The sequence below is a fragment of the Xenopus laevis genome, chromosome 9_10S (genome assembly GCF_017654675.1).
Source record: "Xenopus laevis strain J_2021 chromosome 9_10S, Xenopus_laevis_v10.1, whole genome shotgun sequence".
Lineage (NCBI taxonomy): Eukaryota > Metazoa > Chordata > Amphibia > Anura > Pipidae > Xenopus > Xenopus laevis.
In genome coordinates, this window is record NC_054388.1 from 98,156,153 (window position 1) to 98,175,568 (window position 19,416).

Genomic DNA, 19,416 nt, shown 5'->3' on the forward strand with positions numbered 1-19,416 from the left:
TTTTTCTGAGAAGCAAAATGTTACAATGTTACTCTAAAATGTGTAGAATGATATACTTCAGTGCTTGGAAACTGTGAAAGCTTCCAGATTCAGTTGCAGGAACAAAAAACATGGAGTCAAATTTACACAGATCAGGTGGGTTTCTCCTTGGAGGATTATTTTCCATATTATTATTACAGCTGTTGATTTTGGAGAACATGGGAAAAGTTTAAAAATACAACCCTGGTGTTGCTAGACTACAAGCAATAAGTAAAGTGCGGGGACAAAGGGGCATAGCGATGACATCAGATGAGCGGGTTCGTGATGTCATAGGGTGTAGCCATGGTGTTGGGGGAGTGGCTATGATACTATATAATAGTATACAGTTAGGTTTAGAGTCCGTTTCATAGTGTTGTCACCTGCCTTGTTTGAACCAGACAACCTGTTTACTTAAGGGGTTTTATCGTTCATAACCTCCTGTCTTGTTTTTACAGTTTTAAAAAACAGAAAATGTTTGCATGATATTATAGCTACACCCCAATGTCATGGCTCCACCATGTGACATCATCAACCCACCCCTCTGGTGTCATCACCATGGATTTTAATGCCGTATAAAAGGAGTGTAACACTTCCTGGGAGACTGGTATGCCTCCCTATCTCCCTATCAGAGCTCCAATCCTCATGTCCATGTTCATGTCTCAGTAACAGCCTTGATGTCTGACACAACTCTGTCAATGCTGTGACATCACTTTGCCATCAAATTTGAATTTAAAAGTTCCTTTCTGTCAGGATTCATTGCCCAAGCTAGGTCTGTGTCTCTACAGTCATGCCTAAGCCTTTGCTCCTGTTTGGCTTTCGACTTTGTACCTGTGAATCTGTTTGTCTGCCCTGACTCTTTGCCTGATTTGACCACTTTTCTGTTTAAGTCTTGTCTGTACTGTGCCTTGGATCTAACTCTGCAAATTCCTGGGCCCGAAAAGATTGTTGGAGAAGACCAGTCCTCGCAGGGCTCACGTGCTCCCTAAACCGTGTAAATAGTCCCAGGGTTCTCTTGGTAATTGTACCTACCAGATTCTTATTATAAACTCCGAGACAAAACTTTTCAGAATAACTGATTTATTTATTTATCAAAGTCAAAATCAGTGACACAGAACAAAATTTGTAAAGTGTGAAAGGAGAGCTTCAAATAACCCTCGGCTCATCTTTGCCTTTTATAGATACCATAGTTACTGTATGACGCTTACGACAAAAGACAACTTGGCAAAAATGTCCATGAGAGGCAAAATTATTCTCTTATACAGACATATAGATATATTATGATGGTTAATTGTTGTTATTGGGACCCAGTCACACCTATTTTAGTTGGTGAATTTATATCTTTTGTAGAGCTAGCGTTGTGGTTTCATTAGCGTTGGACTGGGGGGGGGAAAGGGTCCAGGCCCTTCAGGAATCCACACACACCAGCCCCAACCTGCCTCCAACCTCAGCTGCAACCCTCCTCCACCCACCCCAACACCTTATATTTATTGGTTTGCAGGCAGGAGAGAAAGTCAGGGTTTAGCATTTCTAGTGAGGAGCAGGTCTGGGTCGGCAGGGTCCACCGAGTTTTTTTCCCAGTGTCCCACTGGCCCAGTCGGACCCTTGGTTTGATGTTGCTAAAGGCGAAAGGGGACAAATTATAAACGTGTACATTTCAAACCTGCAGTAGTTAACTATTTTAAGCAGAACAGCAGGTGCGTGACTTCTAGGAAGAGTCTCCAAATTTCTCATATGCAAATGAGGTTTCATGTTTATCAGTGCTTCGAATTAAACTTTTTTCTTAGGCAACAAGGTAAAAAAAAATGGAGAGGGATAAAATGTACATAGGGAATAAACAAGACTGTGCTGTTGCCAATTTGAGGAAACCTTTCATCACTCTCACTGATGATACAGAAATGTCATCCTACTGTGCAGGTTTGTTCACAAAAAAAGCTCCGGCTAATTAGTCACATTTAAACTTTGGAGCGGAGAGTAATTGTGTGATATTGTTCTAGGGAGCTGAGTTTTATTTATAGCTCAATGCTTTCAAAAAGTTCAACTTTCAATATGTTCTTTTGATAAAGAAAAGGAAACGCTGCTTGAATTTGTTTCCGAAAATAATTAACCAAATCTGTGCCAAGCGGTGGGAATTCAGTAATGGGAATGTAAGCTATAGGAAAAGAATCATAAATCCTAATTATAAAAACAGAACTTTTAAGGGGAATTAGTATTAATTACTGTAGGTATGGGTTACCTAAAGGTTGCCCACACCATCTCCCAGCATGCTCCAGCATTTTAAAATGTTTTAAATATTGTTAGACAGAACTTTTCTCAGCTCTCCACTTGACACAAGAGGGGCCTCCAATGAGAATGTGCACATGAATCAAACTATCCTTTGATCATGGGATCATACCTGGATGCTATGAACATTGTTATCTACATTTTATTCACCCTCCTGACGTACAGTTCTATGTATGCTTGCCCTTTGATTCTAGCATTGTGTTCAGAAGATGTTTGATTATGGCATAACTGACACACCACACTACTTTAGCAAGTGTATCCTGGATCTGAAGGAAGTGACCCTTTGAGGTTCCGAACGCGTCAGCAGCCAGTTAATCTAAGCACTGCACCTTTTGCCATAATGTACTGGTCTTATACAGATGAAAATAAAGATGGAATATTTTAAGTACAATTGCGGTTGATCCATGGCTACAAGTAAAGTGTATCCTGGATAGCAGCTAAGTTGGTACACTTCTTAGTTCATGAAGTTATGGCTGGAGATGTTAAACACATGTTCAGTAACAGCTTCTAGGAAACAGCTTGCTCAATGGTACCTTGTACTGGTATAGGTCTTACCATGGCTGTCTTAGGTAGCAACTCCCTGCAATAAATACTTTTACTCCAAAGATGTTATTCTTACTTTCCAGCTGTAGGGTTTACAACACCCCAGAGGAAGTACTTATTGCCTTGGTCAAACAATCAACCACGCTAGGTGGAGTTCCCGGTGATCCCTTGTTCCAGTAATCTCCTATACCTGAGCCTGATCAATTGAGGCCATAAACAGTGGCCTTGTTACACAACATACTAACGCATCCTGGCCTCCTCATTGGAGACTCCGGCTGCTCTTCTAGCTGCCCTGATCTTGCCTCTCACTCCTAGAGCGAGTTATTACAAAACTTCTAACGCTATTTACCCAACTGGTACCTACTCTCCAGTACACCACCCTCCTCCAGCATACAAGACCAAATTAGACAAAACATGTGGTGCTAAACGAGGGGATCCTGAACCCTTCTAGCCAGTAACTGTACTGCCAGGAAAATACTTTAACCTGGATAGGACAACATCTCCCCCTCCCAGCCCATAGCTTCCTATAACCAGTCCGGGGAACTACTGTATCTTAAATAAAGGTTTGTAAAACTTAAAAAAGGTTTGTAAAACGTTTACACCCCCCACAAGCATATTAGCTGCCTGATTGATTGCATTATTTAAAAATGTATCTAAATACTCCATAAAACTGTTCCTCAGCCTAGTTCTCTAAAGAAGTTTTTTTTTAAAAAAAAAAAAAGGTAATTATTGATATGAGATTTCACCAGTGGGAGTGATGCTTACCAGGACTATGTCAGCCATCTTGCTTTTATCTTACATATAGAGATTATTGCATAATTTTGGCTTCAATACCTTAAAAATTGATTCATGCTTTGTGAATCACATTGAAGTTGTGGCAAACATTAACAGTGTGGGCTGCGTTAATGAAGGCATTAGCAAGCAATTTAAGTGGCAATGCTCAAAGTACTGTCACACCCAGGCTGGAGGACACTTTGAACTATTCAAAAGAGTAGCAAGGACTTGGGGTTATGAGTGCATGCTCACTTTTACATTTGTGCTTGTTATTGCTAATTAACTTTCCTATTGTCTATGGCAAGTATTTATTTAGAGGCACATTTACTATTGGTAGAATATCGAGGGTTAATTAACCCTCAATATTCGACGTCGAAGTAAAATCCTTCGACTTCGAATATCGAAGTCAAAGGATTTACCGCATTTCCTTCGATCGAACGATCAAAGGAAAAATCGTTAGATCGAACGATTAAATCCTTTGAATCGAACGTTTCAAAGGATTCTAATCCATTGATCGAACGATTTTCCTTCAATCAAAAAAAGCTAGGAAAGCCTATGGGGACCTTCCCCATAGGCTAACATTGGTGCAAAGTAGGTTTTAGGTGGCGAAGTAGGTGAACAAAGTTTTTTTTAAAGAGACAGTACTTCGACTATCGAATAGTCAAATGATTTTTAGTTCGAATCGTTCGAATCATAGTCGAAGGTCGAAGTAGCCAAAAAAATACTTCTAATCCTTCACTTGAGCTAAGTACATGTGCCCCTAAGTATATTAAATTAAAGAGCTCACATGATTTCCTAGCATCACACCTAGGTTTCCAAGCTGCTGGTTTTACTCCTTAGCCTTGCTGGCCTGGAAATCTATGTTCAAAAATTGCAATGGTTCCTCTCTATAGTTACAATTTAGCTTTAGAGATTTAGAGCAACTCACTGTTTGTTCAATCTGTCATTCAAAACATTACCTTGTTGCTCTCCATTCACTATAAGGCACATCATATCATAAAACCTGCCTTCAACTAGGCTATGAGACAAAGGGGCAAATTCTCTAAAGGGCAAATTTTCACCAGGCACAAATTCATTACCACTAAGCAAAGTCAATAAAATGCAAAGTTGTCTCAGCAGCTGAACGCTGACGAATTTTCACTAGCGTTACATCGGCTGGGCAAGGATTTCAGAGCGAATTTTCTCTAGCTTTCATTTGAGCCTAGCGAAACCTCACTAGCACTCTTGGGGGCACATTTATCAAGGGTCAAAGTGGATTCGAGGGAATTTCGAAGTTCAAAAAGTTCGAATTTCAAAGTAATTTTTTGGGAACTTTGACCATTGAATAGGCTACTACTTTCGAAAATCAAAGTACTGTCTCTCTTTAAAAAACTTCGACTTCAATTTTAAGTCGAAGGAAAAACGTTCGATCAATGGATGAAATCCTTCGAACGATTTTCGTTCGACCGCAGAATGGCAAAATTCTGAAAAAAAACCTCGAATAGTCGAATTTTGAAGTATTTAACCCTTCGCAATTCTACCCTTGATAAATGTGCCCATTACTCTTAGGTTAATTTGAATAGGGTGGGTACCTAAAAGTCGCAATGACGTCTTTATGAATAATGTTGGTGCAAATGCTTGAAGTTGCCACTTTTTCAAACACATGTCCAATAAGTCATAATAAAGACAGAAGAGATACTGCCTTGTATTTGTAGTCATAAAACTGCCTTCAACTAGACTATGAGACAAAGGGGCAAATTTACTAAAGGACGAATTTTCACCAGCAACTGTTTCACCAGGCACAAATTCATTACCACTACGCAAAATCAATAAAATGCAAAGTTGTGTCTCAGCAGCCGAACACTGGCGAATTTTCACTAGCGTTACATCGACTGGGCGAGGATTTCAGAGCGAATTTTCTCTAGCGTTCATTTGTGCCTAGTGAAACTTCAATAGCACTCTTACTCTTACATTAATTTCAATAGGGTGGGAACCTAAAAGTCGTAAGGATGTCTTTATTAGTAATGTTGGTGCAAATGCTTGAAGTTGCCACTTTTTCAAACACGTATAATGAGCCAAAATAAAGACAGAAGAGATCCGCTAATGCCCTAGACATGAGCCCATCCTTAAAAAAATGTGGAATGCTCCTCAAATTAGTTTTGAAGGCAATCCGGCTTTAAAAAAAGAAAAATCGGCAGTGTTTTTTTGCAACTTTAATGCATTTCCGGCATACAGGATATGATATCACTAACATAAGATTGAGAAAGGTGTATCTTCATTTTATCAGTTCGCCTGGTCTTAGGTGCCGAAGTAAACCCTGGGAAAGAGGATACGTTCAGTAAAATTCACATCTTAGGGAATTTGTGGAGTAACGACTGTTCACCAGAGCAAAAAGTTGCCTGACGCTAGGGTGAGAATCGTCTTCTACGCCTGTTAGTAGATTGCCGATGTCCCTGCAGATGAGATTTCTGACGATTAGCACCTGATGAAGGACATGTCTGTCCGAAACATGTTGTGTTTAAATTAAATAAAATACACTGAATTGAATTTGGTTCTCCAGAGTGAACTTTACCTTTACCTGAGATTTCTGACGAATTGTCACTAGCGACGGCCACATTGCCCCCCCCCCAAAAGCATCTCATGTAAAACTCAAAAACTTGGCACAGAAGAATGAATTCCAGGTTTGGTGTCACTGCTTGCAAAGCTTTAGACGCATGTATGGCTCATGTTTTCATCTTAGAATACTGTAGCTGTAAAAATTCAGCTATTATAAAGCAGAGATTATTTTTCCCCCTAAGGAAACATTGAAATCTACTGTTCATAGAGGCCTTAAGTATCCCACATTAATCATGGGACATTTTATTAGGTTTAATATCAGATCTGAACATCTGAGAAAGCACCAGCTGCAGATGCAATTTTATTCCCACGATAGGCTGCTATAATCTGTCACTTACTTCGTTCTCCTTCTAACCCCTTTGCATTCACTTCATTTTCCTGCTCACCCTTGCATTTATGTTTAGAAAATGTATTTCATTTTTTCTCAGGGCCACTGAGCCTGATGCACATATCCCACTGTCACTTTATCCTTGACCTCTGCAAAGAAATATGGGGCACTGGCTAATCTGTAAATGAAATAACTGCCTTTAGGCTCTATTCAAACACCCACTATGTACACCATAAATGAAGATAGCATTTCACAGGCAATCTAGTTTTCTATTATTCTTTCTTTTACTTTGTGCTTACATCTCAGCTCTGTCTTACTCAGAATAAAGTGTTTTTCTGTCCCTGCCACTTTCTCTAAATCAAACCCCCCCTCCCCGTTTTATCCTGTTGTTGAGCTGAATTTAGGTGGTTTATTCAGCTCCTCTGCCAAATAGATTAGGGCTTACCTATCGCTGGGTCAAATCCATTTGCATTAAGTTGGCCACACAATGAGTAGATATATAACAGATCATCTTCTTGAAGAATATTAGTGCAATCTAGAAACACACATAGATGATCAAATTGCACTGTTTGGAAGAAAAGAAGCCCATAGGTTGAACAGGGAAGCTGTGGAGCATAAAGGTTAGGAATCACCCAGCCTTGGCATAACATGTCATGGAAGCTAAAATGATGATTAATTAGGGAGGAGGAGCAGCATGTAGAATTATGTGTATGGCCATTATATGAAAACACGTCTATTTTGGTTTGTAAAAGATTCCACCCAATCCTCAGTAAAGGGGGGATAGCTGGGGGTTGGATTTACATGGGAGAAATGGAAATCCAAACCTGGCCAGTGGGAAAGTTACAATTAGGTTAAATATTTAGGTTTGAAGGATAGATGGTAAATCCACAAAAAAGTTACAAGGACACGTTTGGGAGTGGACTTCTCCTTGGGGTGGGTTAAAACTAGGATGATAAGTATTGAGGTTTGAAGAATAGAATAGATGGTAATCCCACAAAAAATTTCCAGGGGCAAGTTTGGGAGAATCCCTTATAGATGAGCAGCAGGGAATTCTATTGGAGCAGCCACAATAGGAGGTTTGGGTTTATAGATGTTATGAATAGTGATGGGAGGATTTTTTCTACATGCATGGTTTCACCATGGATTTCTGTTTCGCTGCATGTGATTTCACCTTACCATTGTTTTCAATGCAATTCGGTGAATTTTGACGCCAGTTTGCAAATTTTGTCACAAAGCAAAACATGGCAGAATTGCGCAACATAGTCAACAAAAGTTGAACGTAAGGAACAAATGCTTTATTGGTAGCCCAAAAGCAGAAAAAGGTGCTATGAAAAAAACACCCACAAAATATATTTTGCTACAAAAAAACTTGCCGCAAAAAAAGTCAGCCTTACACTTGGATGTGCCAAATGTTAGGTGAATGTATTAACTTACCTGAAACCCCAGGCCGGTGCTCCTATCAACAGAAAACTGCACCGGCCTGGGGTTACTCCAGTGAGCAGCATTATATATATATATATATATATATATATATATATATATATATATATATATATATATATATATATATATATATATATATATATATATAATGGAGAATGGGAGACTCTCCCTTAAGATAGGTCACAAAAACATTGGGTTTGTTAACTAAATTTTAAAAAATTACATTAATAATGATGGTGTATGTAAAAATGTGGTTTTTTTCTGAAATATTTTAGCAATATGTAGTTTCATATTACCATCTGTTTAATTTGATTCTTTGATTTACTATGTGTTACTTTAATTATGCAGAACTTTGAAGGCCACACGATACATTCCATAAAGGTTAAAGGGAATGAATTTCAGGATATCCGCATGATATTTAACACAGGAGCCCTTGATGATACCGCTATAAATAATTCTCAAGTTGCTGTAACAAATGAAACATGATATGTTTAAGTACTATTTATATGAGGAGTATGCATACAGAATGGTGTTTAATGAAGGCCTTTGCTTTGGTGTTAAATGAAGTGCTTTGCTATTGATGCAAACTGACATTTCAGAACAGAATCCAATGTCATCAGTCTCATGGTCCACAAATGCTGTATCTTTAGGTGGTAATGAAGGCTTTTTCTGGGACTCACTAAGGCCATTCTCAAGTGAAAAATGGGCAATTTGCTTCTATCGTAGACATGTATGATCCTTTTTGTAGATCAACTGAAAAGTAGATGTGCAGTGTGTTTAACAAATTTCACAAAACAGGCCCACTGAAGAGTTCAGTATCTGGAGCAGAGTGTCACGGTCGGCACCCAACACCAGAACAAACACCAGGCACCCTGGTCTCGGCTCGTGCTTCACCAGTAGTGTGACCGCCTTTGGGCCTCGGGAGGAGCCCTTGGCTTACTTGGATGCCACCAGGACTTAAACGAGAGGTGCAAGATGGGAGTTCTGGATAGGCAGAGGGGCACGACTGTAGAGCAAAGTCTTTGGACAGAAGGTCGTAGTGCAAGGTGTGAAGGAGTAGAATAGTCAGATCAGGCTGGGTCGAGGTATGCAGAAAGTCAGTGTAAACAATTCAGGCCGGGTCTGGGCAGGCAGCGTTCAAAGCAATGTAAGGCAGGCAAGGGTCAAAACCGGGAGATCAATCAGATGAGATGAAGCAGAATCTGAGTCAAATAACAAGCAAGGGTCTGGTTCCAGAGATCAGAGTAGTAAAACAGCCAGGCAGGGTCAAACACAGGAAACAAACAGACTAGAAGCTTAACAGCACAAAGTACAATGCACCAGGAACAAACCTATCACGGGCAACCATAAAACAACAAATGCCCCTTTAAATATTTTGAATTTGGCGCCATTTAACTACTACACTACTATAGTTCATATAAACAAGCTGCTGTGTAGCAATGGCGGAAATTGAAAAAAGTCTATATGGCACAGGTTAAATAGTGGATAACAGATAACATTATGTTCTACAGAGCTTATCTGCTGTGTAACCTGAGCCTTTTCTACTTTGAATGTCTGCCCCCATTGCTACACAGCAGCTTATTTATATAAACAATAGTAGTGTTTCTGAAGCAAACACAGCAGTTTTACCAGTGCAGGGCAACACTACATGAAGGCCGAGGCCCACCGCATTTTTTCCTGGTGTCCTACTGAATCAATCCAACACTGGGGCTAAGTTTGGCTCTTTAAAGTGGTAAAGAAGATGTAGGTGTTTGTAGGGGATAACATGAACACATTTTCATTTGTAATATATATAATATAATTATTACCAAAAGAAAGACAGTAATGTAAGGGAAATCTTGTTATTCGCATTTCATAGAATGTTTCCAATAAACCACAGATCTGTGTAAGTCTGGGGGGGGTGCACACAGAAGGAATCACTGAAGAATTCTGCTTCATTTACTAGTTTGTCACTTCTGCAAAGCCATTATGATGATGTCAGCAACGTCCTCAAGATGACGACTGTGCCAAAAAGCACAAGGCTACGCAAATATTTTTTCGGCTTAAATATTTATTTCACCTATTGCATTGTGGGCTTGCTTCTTTTAATTCCCACGTTGTGCTCAGATTTTTAGCACAGCAAAACTGTTCAAGGACAAAAGAGTGGTGACTGTGAAATGAGTGCCTTGCTATCTTTGTGCCTGAAATAAACATTAACAGCAGCAGGCTTCTCTTCAATTATTCAGCGTCCAAAATTACTGCAACTTTGTAACAGCCAGGGGGAAATGATTTTTGCTTTGTTACAGCCAGATAGAATATGCACTGCTTTCCTGAAGTCTTTATGCTCATAAGCAAATGTCAACATATGGTCTAGATCAGTGATCCCCAACCAGTACAGTAGCTTGCGAGCAACATGTTGCTCTCCAACCCCTTGGATGTTGCTCTCAGTGGTCTCAAAGCAGGTGCTTATTTTTAAATTCTAGGCTTGAAGGCAAGTTTTAATTGCATAAAAACAAAGTATAGTGCCAAGTAGAGCATCTTGTAGACTTTCAGTCCATATAAGGGCTACCCAATAGCCAATCACAGCCCTTATTTGGCCCCCCAAGGGACTTTCCCATGCTTGTGTTGCTCCCCAGCTCTTTTCACATTTGAATGTGGCTCACGGGTAAAAAAGGTTGGGGACCCCTGGTCTAGATGGTATATGGTGCATATCAATACATATTCTATGCATTGCAGATTTTCTCTGCAACCAGATATTTTGCAGATTCTGAGCTCAGAAAGAGGATGCAAAGCTTTCATGGCAACTATTGTTGATTTACATGCTGCTGGTCTGTAGATGCCTAAAAACTTTTATACAATATCAGGGGCTACAACATACAGGGCTGAAAACACCCTGCGTTTCATGAAGTAGAGAGAAGGTCTGGGAGCAAAGGCAGCTGGTCTAGCTGTAAAAAAAACATGACATCAGACAACATACAGTATACCACTTATAAAATTCCATAGAATGTTGAGGTCCTTTTATATGATAGAGGATAGAGGCTATAGTAACATAAAGCTTTGGATTTAAATAGTAACACTGTTAAAGGGGTGGTTCACCCTTAAGTTACTTTTTAGTATGCTATAGAGAGGCTAATTCTAAGAAACTTTTTAATTGGTCTTAATTTTAAACTTTTTTTTATGTTTTTTAAATATTTACCATATTCTGCATTGTTCCAGCTTTCAGATGGAGGTCACTGACCCCATAAAAAAAAAAGCAACTGCTCTGTAAGGTTACAAATGTATTGTTATCTTTCTATTTGGGCCCTTTCCTATTCATATTCCAGTCTCTTAGTCAAATCAATGCATGGTTACAAGGGTAATTTGGACCTAGTTTCATTGTAAAGAAATGGATCTGGACACGTGGAGGCCCATTTACTAAATTTACTTAATTAACCCTCGATATTCGACCCTCAAAGTAAAATCCTTCAACTGCGAATATCGAAGTTGAAGGATTTACCGCATTTCGTTCGATCGTACGATCGAAGGAAAAATCATTCAATCGAATGATTAAACCCTTCAAATCGAATGATTCTAAGGATTTTAATCCATCGATTAGGAAAGCTTATGGGGACCTTCCCCATAGGCTAACATTGGTAGGTAGGTTTTAGATGGCGAAGTAGGTAGTCAAAGTTTTTTTTAAAGAGACTATCGAATGGTTGAATAGTCAAACGATTTTTAGTGTGAATCGTTCGATTCGAAGTCAAAGTCATAGTCGAAGGTCGAAGTCGCCAATTCGATGGTCGAAGTAACCAAAAAAAAACTTCGAAATTCGAAGTATTTTTCATTCTAATCCTTCACTTGAGCTTAGTAAATGCGCCCCTCGATATCCTTCTACTTTCCAGAGAATCTGTGCACCACCCATAATGGAAAGTAAAGCAATTTCAAGTTTCAAAATACATCACTTCAAGGTGAAGGAGGGGTTGCATTATACTAAAAAGGTCTTACAGCAACATGGCTTCTTATCCATTTGTGGAATTTATATTTATATTGGGAGGTTGATGGACTTTTTCTACATGAGCTCATGTTAAAAATTAGGGGGGGGGGGTATTTTTTCTTTAGAAGCCAAATTACTGCTGAGTTAATCTGTAAGTGTATAATTTTTTTATTTAGCTGGCACCAAATGTGTTAAGTGCATGTAAGGCATGTCATGTCAAAGTATCCATATTTCATACACCATCGTACATCCAGAAAATTTCAGTTAGGCTCTACAGAACACTTTTCCGTTACAAGTGTTTACAGGCTCTCAGAATCATCTGAAATCATTTGTTTTAAGTGTTTGCTCTCAGACAACATGGTAATTTGTATCTCTTGCTTCTGAAGCTATGGATTAAGGAGCACACTTGGATTGTTGGTCACGCGATTACTGTAATTATGCACACCTGTTCTTTTATGAATGCGCACGGAGAGTTTCTATCGGCTTTTGCACGAGTCACAAAACAGGGATTGTCTGTATTTCTAGATTCCATCTTTCATTCTCCTGACTGGAGCGAGCAGATAACGCCTACACTTCTATCTGAGACAAAACAAAGAGATTTTACATTATGAGATCAGCCAAATCAGAAAGCCAAGCAGAGGCCTGCCAGTTCATTACTTATTCCAATCCAGTCCTGTGCCTTTGTTTGTGATGGAAGATTCTCTGTAAGAGTATTGTGATCACTAAAACAATACAACATTGGTGGCACAATAGCAAACTGTTAACTGTGGTGCAGGCAATAATATAAATGTAAAGAATGAGCTGGAAGACTCTCCAAGGAAAAAAGAGACAGAAGCATCTTTATATAACACCTCCGTGCAAGAAATCTTAATTACATCTAATTAATCCACCTGCTGATCTTCTAAGCAGAAGCCATATTGACTGAAATGGAATGCAACAATTTAATTCACTGACTCATTGGAAGCAACCCAGTTTTTAGCTGACCTACTGGAACCTTGAAAATACATTTCAATTAGAAACCGCTGTTCAGTGGTTTCATATGGACTATGTAACGTATTACTTGCTTAAGAAAAGACAAAGAAACTAGGGATGCACCGAATCCACTATTTTGTATTCGGCCGATCCCCCGAATCCTTCGCGAAAGATTTGGCGAAATACTGAACCGGATCCGAATCTTAATTTGCATATGCAAATCATGGGTGGGAAGGGAAAAACATATTTGCATATGCAAATTAGGATGCAGATTCGGTTCGGAAGAAGGATTCAGCCGAATTCGAATCCTGCTGAAAAAGGCCGAATCCTGGCTGAATCCCTAACCAAATCCTGGATTCGGTGCATCCCTAAAAGAAACATCAGTTGGAACCTAATTTTAATGTAAACTGGACTTGAATTTCATGTCCAAGGACATTCTTTCTTTGTATAATTATATTTGTACTTATTTGTGTGATCTATTATAAAGGCACCCAAAAAGGAAGACTACATAAACACATACAGTTAGCAAGAGCCTGTACTGTAGCTTTTTTGCAGATCCTACCTACATAGAAAGTCCACACATTATTACTACTCAGGAACCCAAGTAAAAATCACTTAATCAAGAAAGAGATATGGGTCTAAGTCAAGCAACACAGGTCACATGGTCTGATGGTTAAGACTGGCAAATGACATAGTAAAAAAAATACCGTGGTCCCTCCTTCTTTGAAAATTGAACTGTATTTGGTTACTATATGCATTTATATACAGTACATCATTTCCTGATGATCGTTGGCATCTAATTCAAGAGAGTCAACATACCAGCAGTTGTTCTTTTTGCATCTTTTCAGTGTGCTCTGTTCCACATTGCACATTGGATAAAGAGTATGGAAGGATTAGGCCAGACTCTCTTGAATGAGCAGAATATGGGTACATTGGGCCAATATGCTTTCAGCATTGATGTCAGGCCTCGGCTAGTGATGAGCTAATCTGTCCCGTTTCACTCAAAAATGTGCAAAACCTCATAAAAATTTGCAAAACACAAGTCCATGGGTGTTGTTTCGCATAAACTTTTTACTCTTAAAATACATTGGGGTCTATGAGCAGCAAAATGTTGTGGTGGTTTAGCACAAAACATTCACCAGTGCGGAAAATTTTTTGCTTATCACTAGTCTGGCAATGTGTCCAGCTGTTGCTAGGGCTGGGAATATCTACTACTTTCAAGAAGAGGGGAGATGGTTGCCTTTAGCACATAAACACAGAGATGTTTCCAGGACCCAATCTAATACAATGTTTAGTAATTTAGCAGGCAGTACTGAAAAAGAAGTAGAAACAGGCAGACCTATCAGTATGTACTTACATTAAGATGGGATCAAAGAGACAAACTGCATAGACTAGAGCAGGGATCCCCAACCTTTTTTTACCTGTGAGCCACAATCAAATGTTAAAAAAAGTTGGAGAGCAACACAAGCATGAAAAAGATTCCTGGGGTGCCAATTATGGTCAATAGTGATTGACTATTGGTGACATCCTACAGGGGCTCTGTTTGGCAGTACACATGGTCTTTATGCAACCAAACCTTGCCTCCAAATCTGGAATTATAAGCACCTGCTTTAAGGCCATTGGGAGCAACATCCAAGGTGTTGGTGAGCAACATGTTGCTTGCACGCCGCTGGTTGGGGATCACTGGACTAGAGTGTGCTACACTATCCCCTGAAATCTACTGTATATCCTTTGACACCAGTTCCAACCTTTCTTAAAGGGATCCTGTCATCGGAAAACATGTTTTTTTCAAAACGCATCAGTTAATAGTGCTGCTCCAGCAGAATTCTGCACTGATATCCATTTCTCAAAAGAGCAAACAGATTTTTTTTATATTCAATTTTGAAATCTGACATGGGGCTAGACATATTGTCAATTTCCCAGCTGCCCCTGGTCATGTGACTCTTGCCTGCACTTTAGGAGAGAAATGCTTTCTGGCAGGCTGCTGTTTTTCCTTCTCAATGTAACTGAATGTGTCTCAGTGGGACATGGGTTTTTACTATTGAGTGTTGTTCTTAGATCTACCAGGCAGTTGTTATCTTGTGTTAGGGAGCTGTTGTCTGGTTACCTTCCCATTGTTCTTTTGTTTGGCTGCTGGGGGGGAAAAGTAAGGGGGTTGATATCACTCCAACTTGCAGTACAGCAGTAAAGAGTGATTGAAGTTTATCAGAGCACAAGTCACATGACTTGGGGCAGCTGGGAAATTGACAATATGTCTAGCCCCATGTAAGATTCCAAAATTGAATATTAAAAAATCTGTTTGCTCTTTTGAGAAATGGATTTCAGTGCAGAATTCTGCTGGAGCAGCACTATTAACTGATTCATTTTGAAAAAAAACTTTTTTTCCCATGACAGTATCCCTTTAAGTTAATAGACAGGTTTTTAACCAAATTTTCCATGTTATCCTCTGACCACCAGGTGGTAAAGTTTCTTAATTCTTGGCAAATGTAAGTGTTCTTCCATAGGAACAATGTCTAATGTTAATTTAAATTATTACTGGTTTAGCTTGCAGTTTTAACTTTTCCATTATCTCTTGCTGGCTGGCCACAAGCGCCTTACCACGACCTGTATGTCAGACAATTGTCCACATCTTGCCATACTGCCTAATTGTCTGTATCAGATGTCAGGTTGGGGGTCTGTAACAGATGATTCTGCTATCTGGTGATTTTAAAAATTAAATCTGCAGATGCACCTTACTGCAGGGCCAATAAATGATGACCATAAACACATCCATCTGTTCAGCATTGGGTCGATAAGGTAGATATTGTGGAAGATCAGGTTGTATAAGGCTACCTTTAGACAAGATCCATTTCCTAATTCTGCTGGAAACAATTGACTAAATTGATCGAAAATAGTTAAGTGTATATAAAAAAGTCATGTTCTACTCTATTCCTAGCATTCACTGACAAAAGAAAAACTTTAGGGCCACATAGGGCCTCCTTGTTTTCAATCAACACTCCAAATCTGAATGCACACTCCAATGTACTGTATGTTTTCCTGAACATGTGGCATCTCCTCTGTAAAATAAAATGCTTCTCTGAAATATTGCGATCAAGAATTATTTAGTAATTCTGTCACTAAAATATGACGTTTCTTTAGTTTTCTCATTTGCTTTGTCATGACTCTATATCACATAAATTTATGAACAGAGCACTTGTGTTGCAAAATTAATAGAGCAATCAGGAAGATCCCACAGAGTTTGTAAGGTTAAGAAATTATTGAAATATTGACTAATTTGGAAAAAATGAAAAAGATTAAACTCTATTTAGCAAAAATCTGTGTTTTCACACAAAAGGGGTGTCATATTATCCATAGAAACTATCAAGAAAGAAAAGGCAATAACGCAGAGCTGTTTATAATGGGAATCATTACTAAAAGTGTTTAAAGGCTGACAGATATTAGCTGCCAATTCAACCTTTGTTGGCTTAACTGTTAGCCCACCTTATGTTATAGGGGAGGAAAATATCACTTTTCACAATCAATATCCACTCATTTAGATATTTATCAGGTCAGGCAGAAATCCATTAGGCTGAGTACCACAGTGGCCCTTGTATGCAGTTGACTCCATTACAAAGGCCCCTAGAGTAAGCCATTAGTTGGTCAGATCATTAGATCAGCTAGATTGGGACCACTTTATGAGTAATCCGTCAAATCAGTTGTGCTTTAATTAATTTCTTAGTGACCCTGAGCCAATGTCAGCCACTGGCAAGATAGGCGTACTTTAAGATAAATGTCTTATTACACTGTACACAGCATAAATAAAAAATATGTTCCATCCAACCCTGTATTAATTATTTACCATATATGTATTAAGCAAAAGTATTTTATTTTGGGTGTCAAACCAAATCAAAGACCATGGGGCCAATTTACTAGCAATCACATTTCTATTTTTTTCCACTAATCTCTAAAGATTGGGGTTTTTTCTATATATATTAAAAACTCTAAAAATGTGAGATTTATTAGGGGGCCCATTTACTTAGTTCGAGTGAAGGAATAGAGGAAAAATAGTTCGAATTTTGAATGGTTTTTTGGCTACTTCGACCATCGAATGGGCTACTTCGACCTTCAACTTCGACCTTTGACTTCAATTCGAACGATTCAAACTAAAAATCGTTCGACTATTCGACCATTCGATAGTCAAAGTACTGTCTCTTTAAAAATACTTTGACCCCCTAGTTCGCCACCTAAAACCTACCAAGGCTAATGTTAGCCTATGGGGAAGGTCCCCATAGGCTTCCTAACAATTTTCTGATCGAAGGATAATCCTTCGATCGATGGATTAAAATCCTTAGAATCGTTCGATTCGAAGGATTTAATCGTTCTATCGAACTATTATTCCTTCGATATTCGACCCTAGGTAAATTTACCAAGTAGAAGTTGCCAAGGTGCTATTGAATTCAGTGGAAGCTGCACGGATCTTATTGGACCATTGGACCATTTTTAAAGGTTTTTCCTATAATCAGAATAACTCGAATGTTTAGAGGTTTTTTTAGCACATCATGAAAGTAGGGAGGGGTGTGTGTATGGATGCTGGGTTGTTATTTGGAGGGGTTGAACTTGATGGACTTTGTCTTTTTTATTTTTAATACATTTCATGACATTTGTGTTTTATAGAAAGTAAGTTTAGTCGTGGTTTTAAAAACCTCTAAAACCACTTAAATGAGATTATAGATACTGTAAATAGAGCAGTCCCTCCTCTAGGTGACAGTCTGAAATCTACTGGTAAATCATATAATAATGGGTTTTCTATTACTGAGCACTGACTAAAGCAAAGTAAATTCTGAAACTTTATTGGGAAGCTTGGTATGTAAGTTCACCATAGAATTTAGCCAATTTTAATGCATCCAAAATAAAACATCCCCCCCAGCCGCTGTTATTTATTTTATATCGACAGAGAAAGAAATGGTAGTTCCTTTTTTTCAGTGTATTTTATTTTTTGTAGCAGAAAGGGCTCTATGTCTCAAACTTCAGACATCTCTCGGCTATCAATTCATAGTGAGGTTCTATGTTTTTCAACCCCTACAGCAAGTACATTCTTCTAAGCTGGGCCGTAACAGACAAGGAAATTGAAAAGAAGTGTTGTCATATCAGATATTTTTCAATCATAAAAAAATGAAATGTTTTAAGGCAAAAAGTTAAAAAAAGGAGCAGATACATTCTAATATAGAAAGAGATATATCAGGTTTTGTTTGCCTGGAAAAGGTGTGCATTCATTTGACTGGGGGAGAGAAGGATTAGATATCTACAGAGAAGGGCAAACACAATACATACTTACTCAATTGCATCATCTAGTTAATAGTAATACAGTATATTAACAGTTGAAACATATTTTACATTGTTTAATGGACACATGGATGGTTGTTCTTCAGAGAGGGAGACAAAGGCACACATAAAGAGGAAAAAATGAAAAGTGGGCAGGCAAAAAAAGATTGTAGGGCTCATTTATAAACATAGGTGCTAAGCTGCTTGGTCCATTTATCAGTCAATAAGCCATTAGTTTACCATTGGGTGCCATTGTATCTAACACTGATCTGCAGTTGTCTTAGGTCATTTAGTTTAAATATCCTTGTTATTATTATTAATCATCATCATAATTTATTTATTTATTTATATAGCGCCGACAAGTTACACAGGGCTTTTCCTAAGTTTATAACAAACGGGGTATAACAAACAAGGGTTTAGAGAGTACAATAGGAATCGAGGGTCTACACACAAAAGTTTACAAACTAAAAGTTAGAGTACAATTGAGTCATTAGGATTTTAGAAACAATTTGTGATTTATGATACAGTAATGATTGATTAATTAAGGTACATTGAATAAGCTTCTTTAAACAGTTGGGTCTTTAAGGAGCGTTTGAAAGTTTGGAGAGAAGAAGAAAGCCTGACAGCTTGAGGCAGAGAGTTCCAGAGAGAATCAGAGGCCCAAGAGAAGTCTGGCAGACGAGAATGGGCAAAAGTGAAGAGAGGAGAAGTGAGGCGAAGGTCAGAAGCAGAGTGAAGGTTGCGTGAAGGAGTGTATTTGGAGATCAGAGATGAAATATAGGGAGGGGCTTCACTGTTAAGGGCCTTAAATGTAAGTGTGAGTAGTTTAAATTTGATTCTAGAGGAAATTTGGAGCCGGTTTGTCTAAGGTCATTTATATATATATATATATATATATATATATATATATATATATATATATATATATATATATATCCTTGTTATTATGAATAATAATAATACACATTGTGTGGTTGTCTTTATTGATACCTGCATGCAACAGTTCCCATTGAATAAGTAGGCTACCAAGCACAGGAAATATGCATGAAGTAATTATATAAACCTCTTAACTAAATTTATATAATCTTAACATTCATTTAACACTCACAAGTAACACCTGTATCTAGGAGTTGCATGACACATTGGATAATCCTATCACAACTACACAGAATAAACACCTCTGTGAGTTCCTTCAGATGTCACCTCTTTG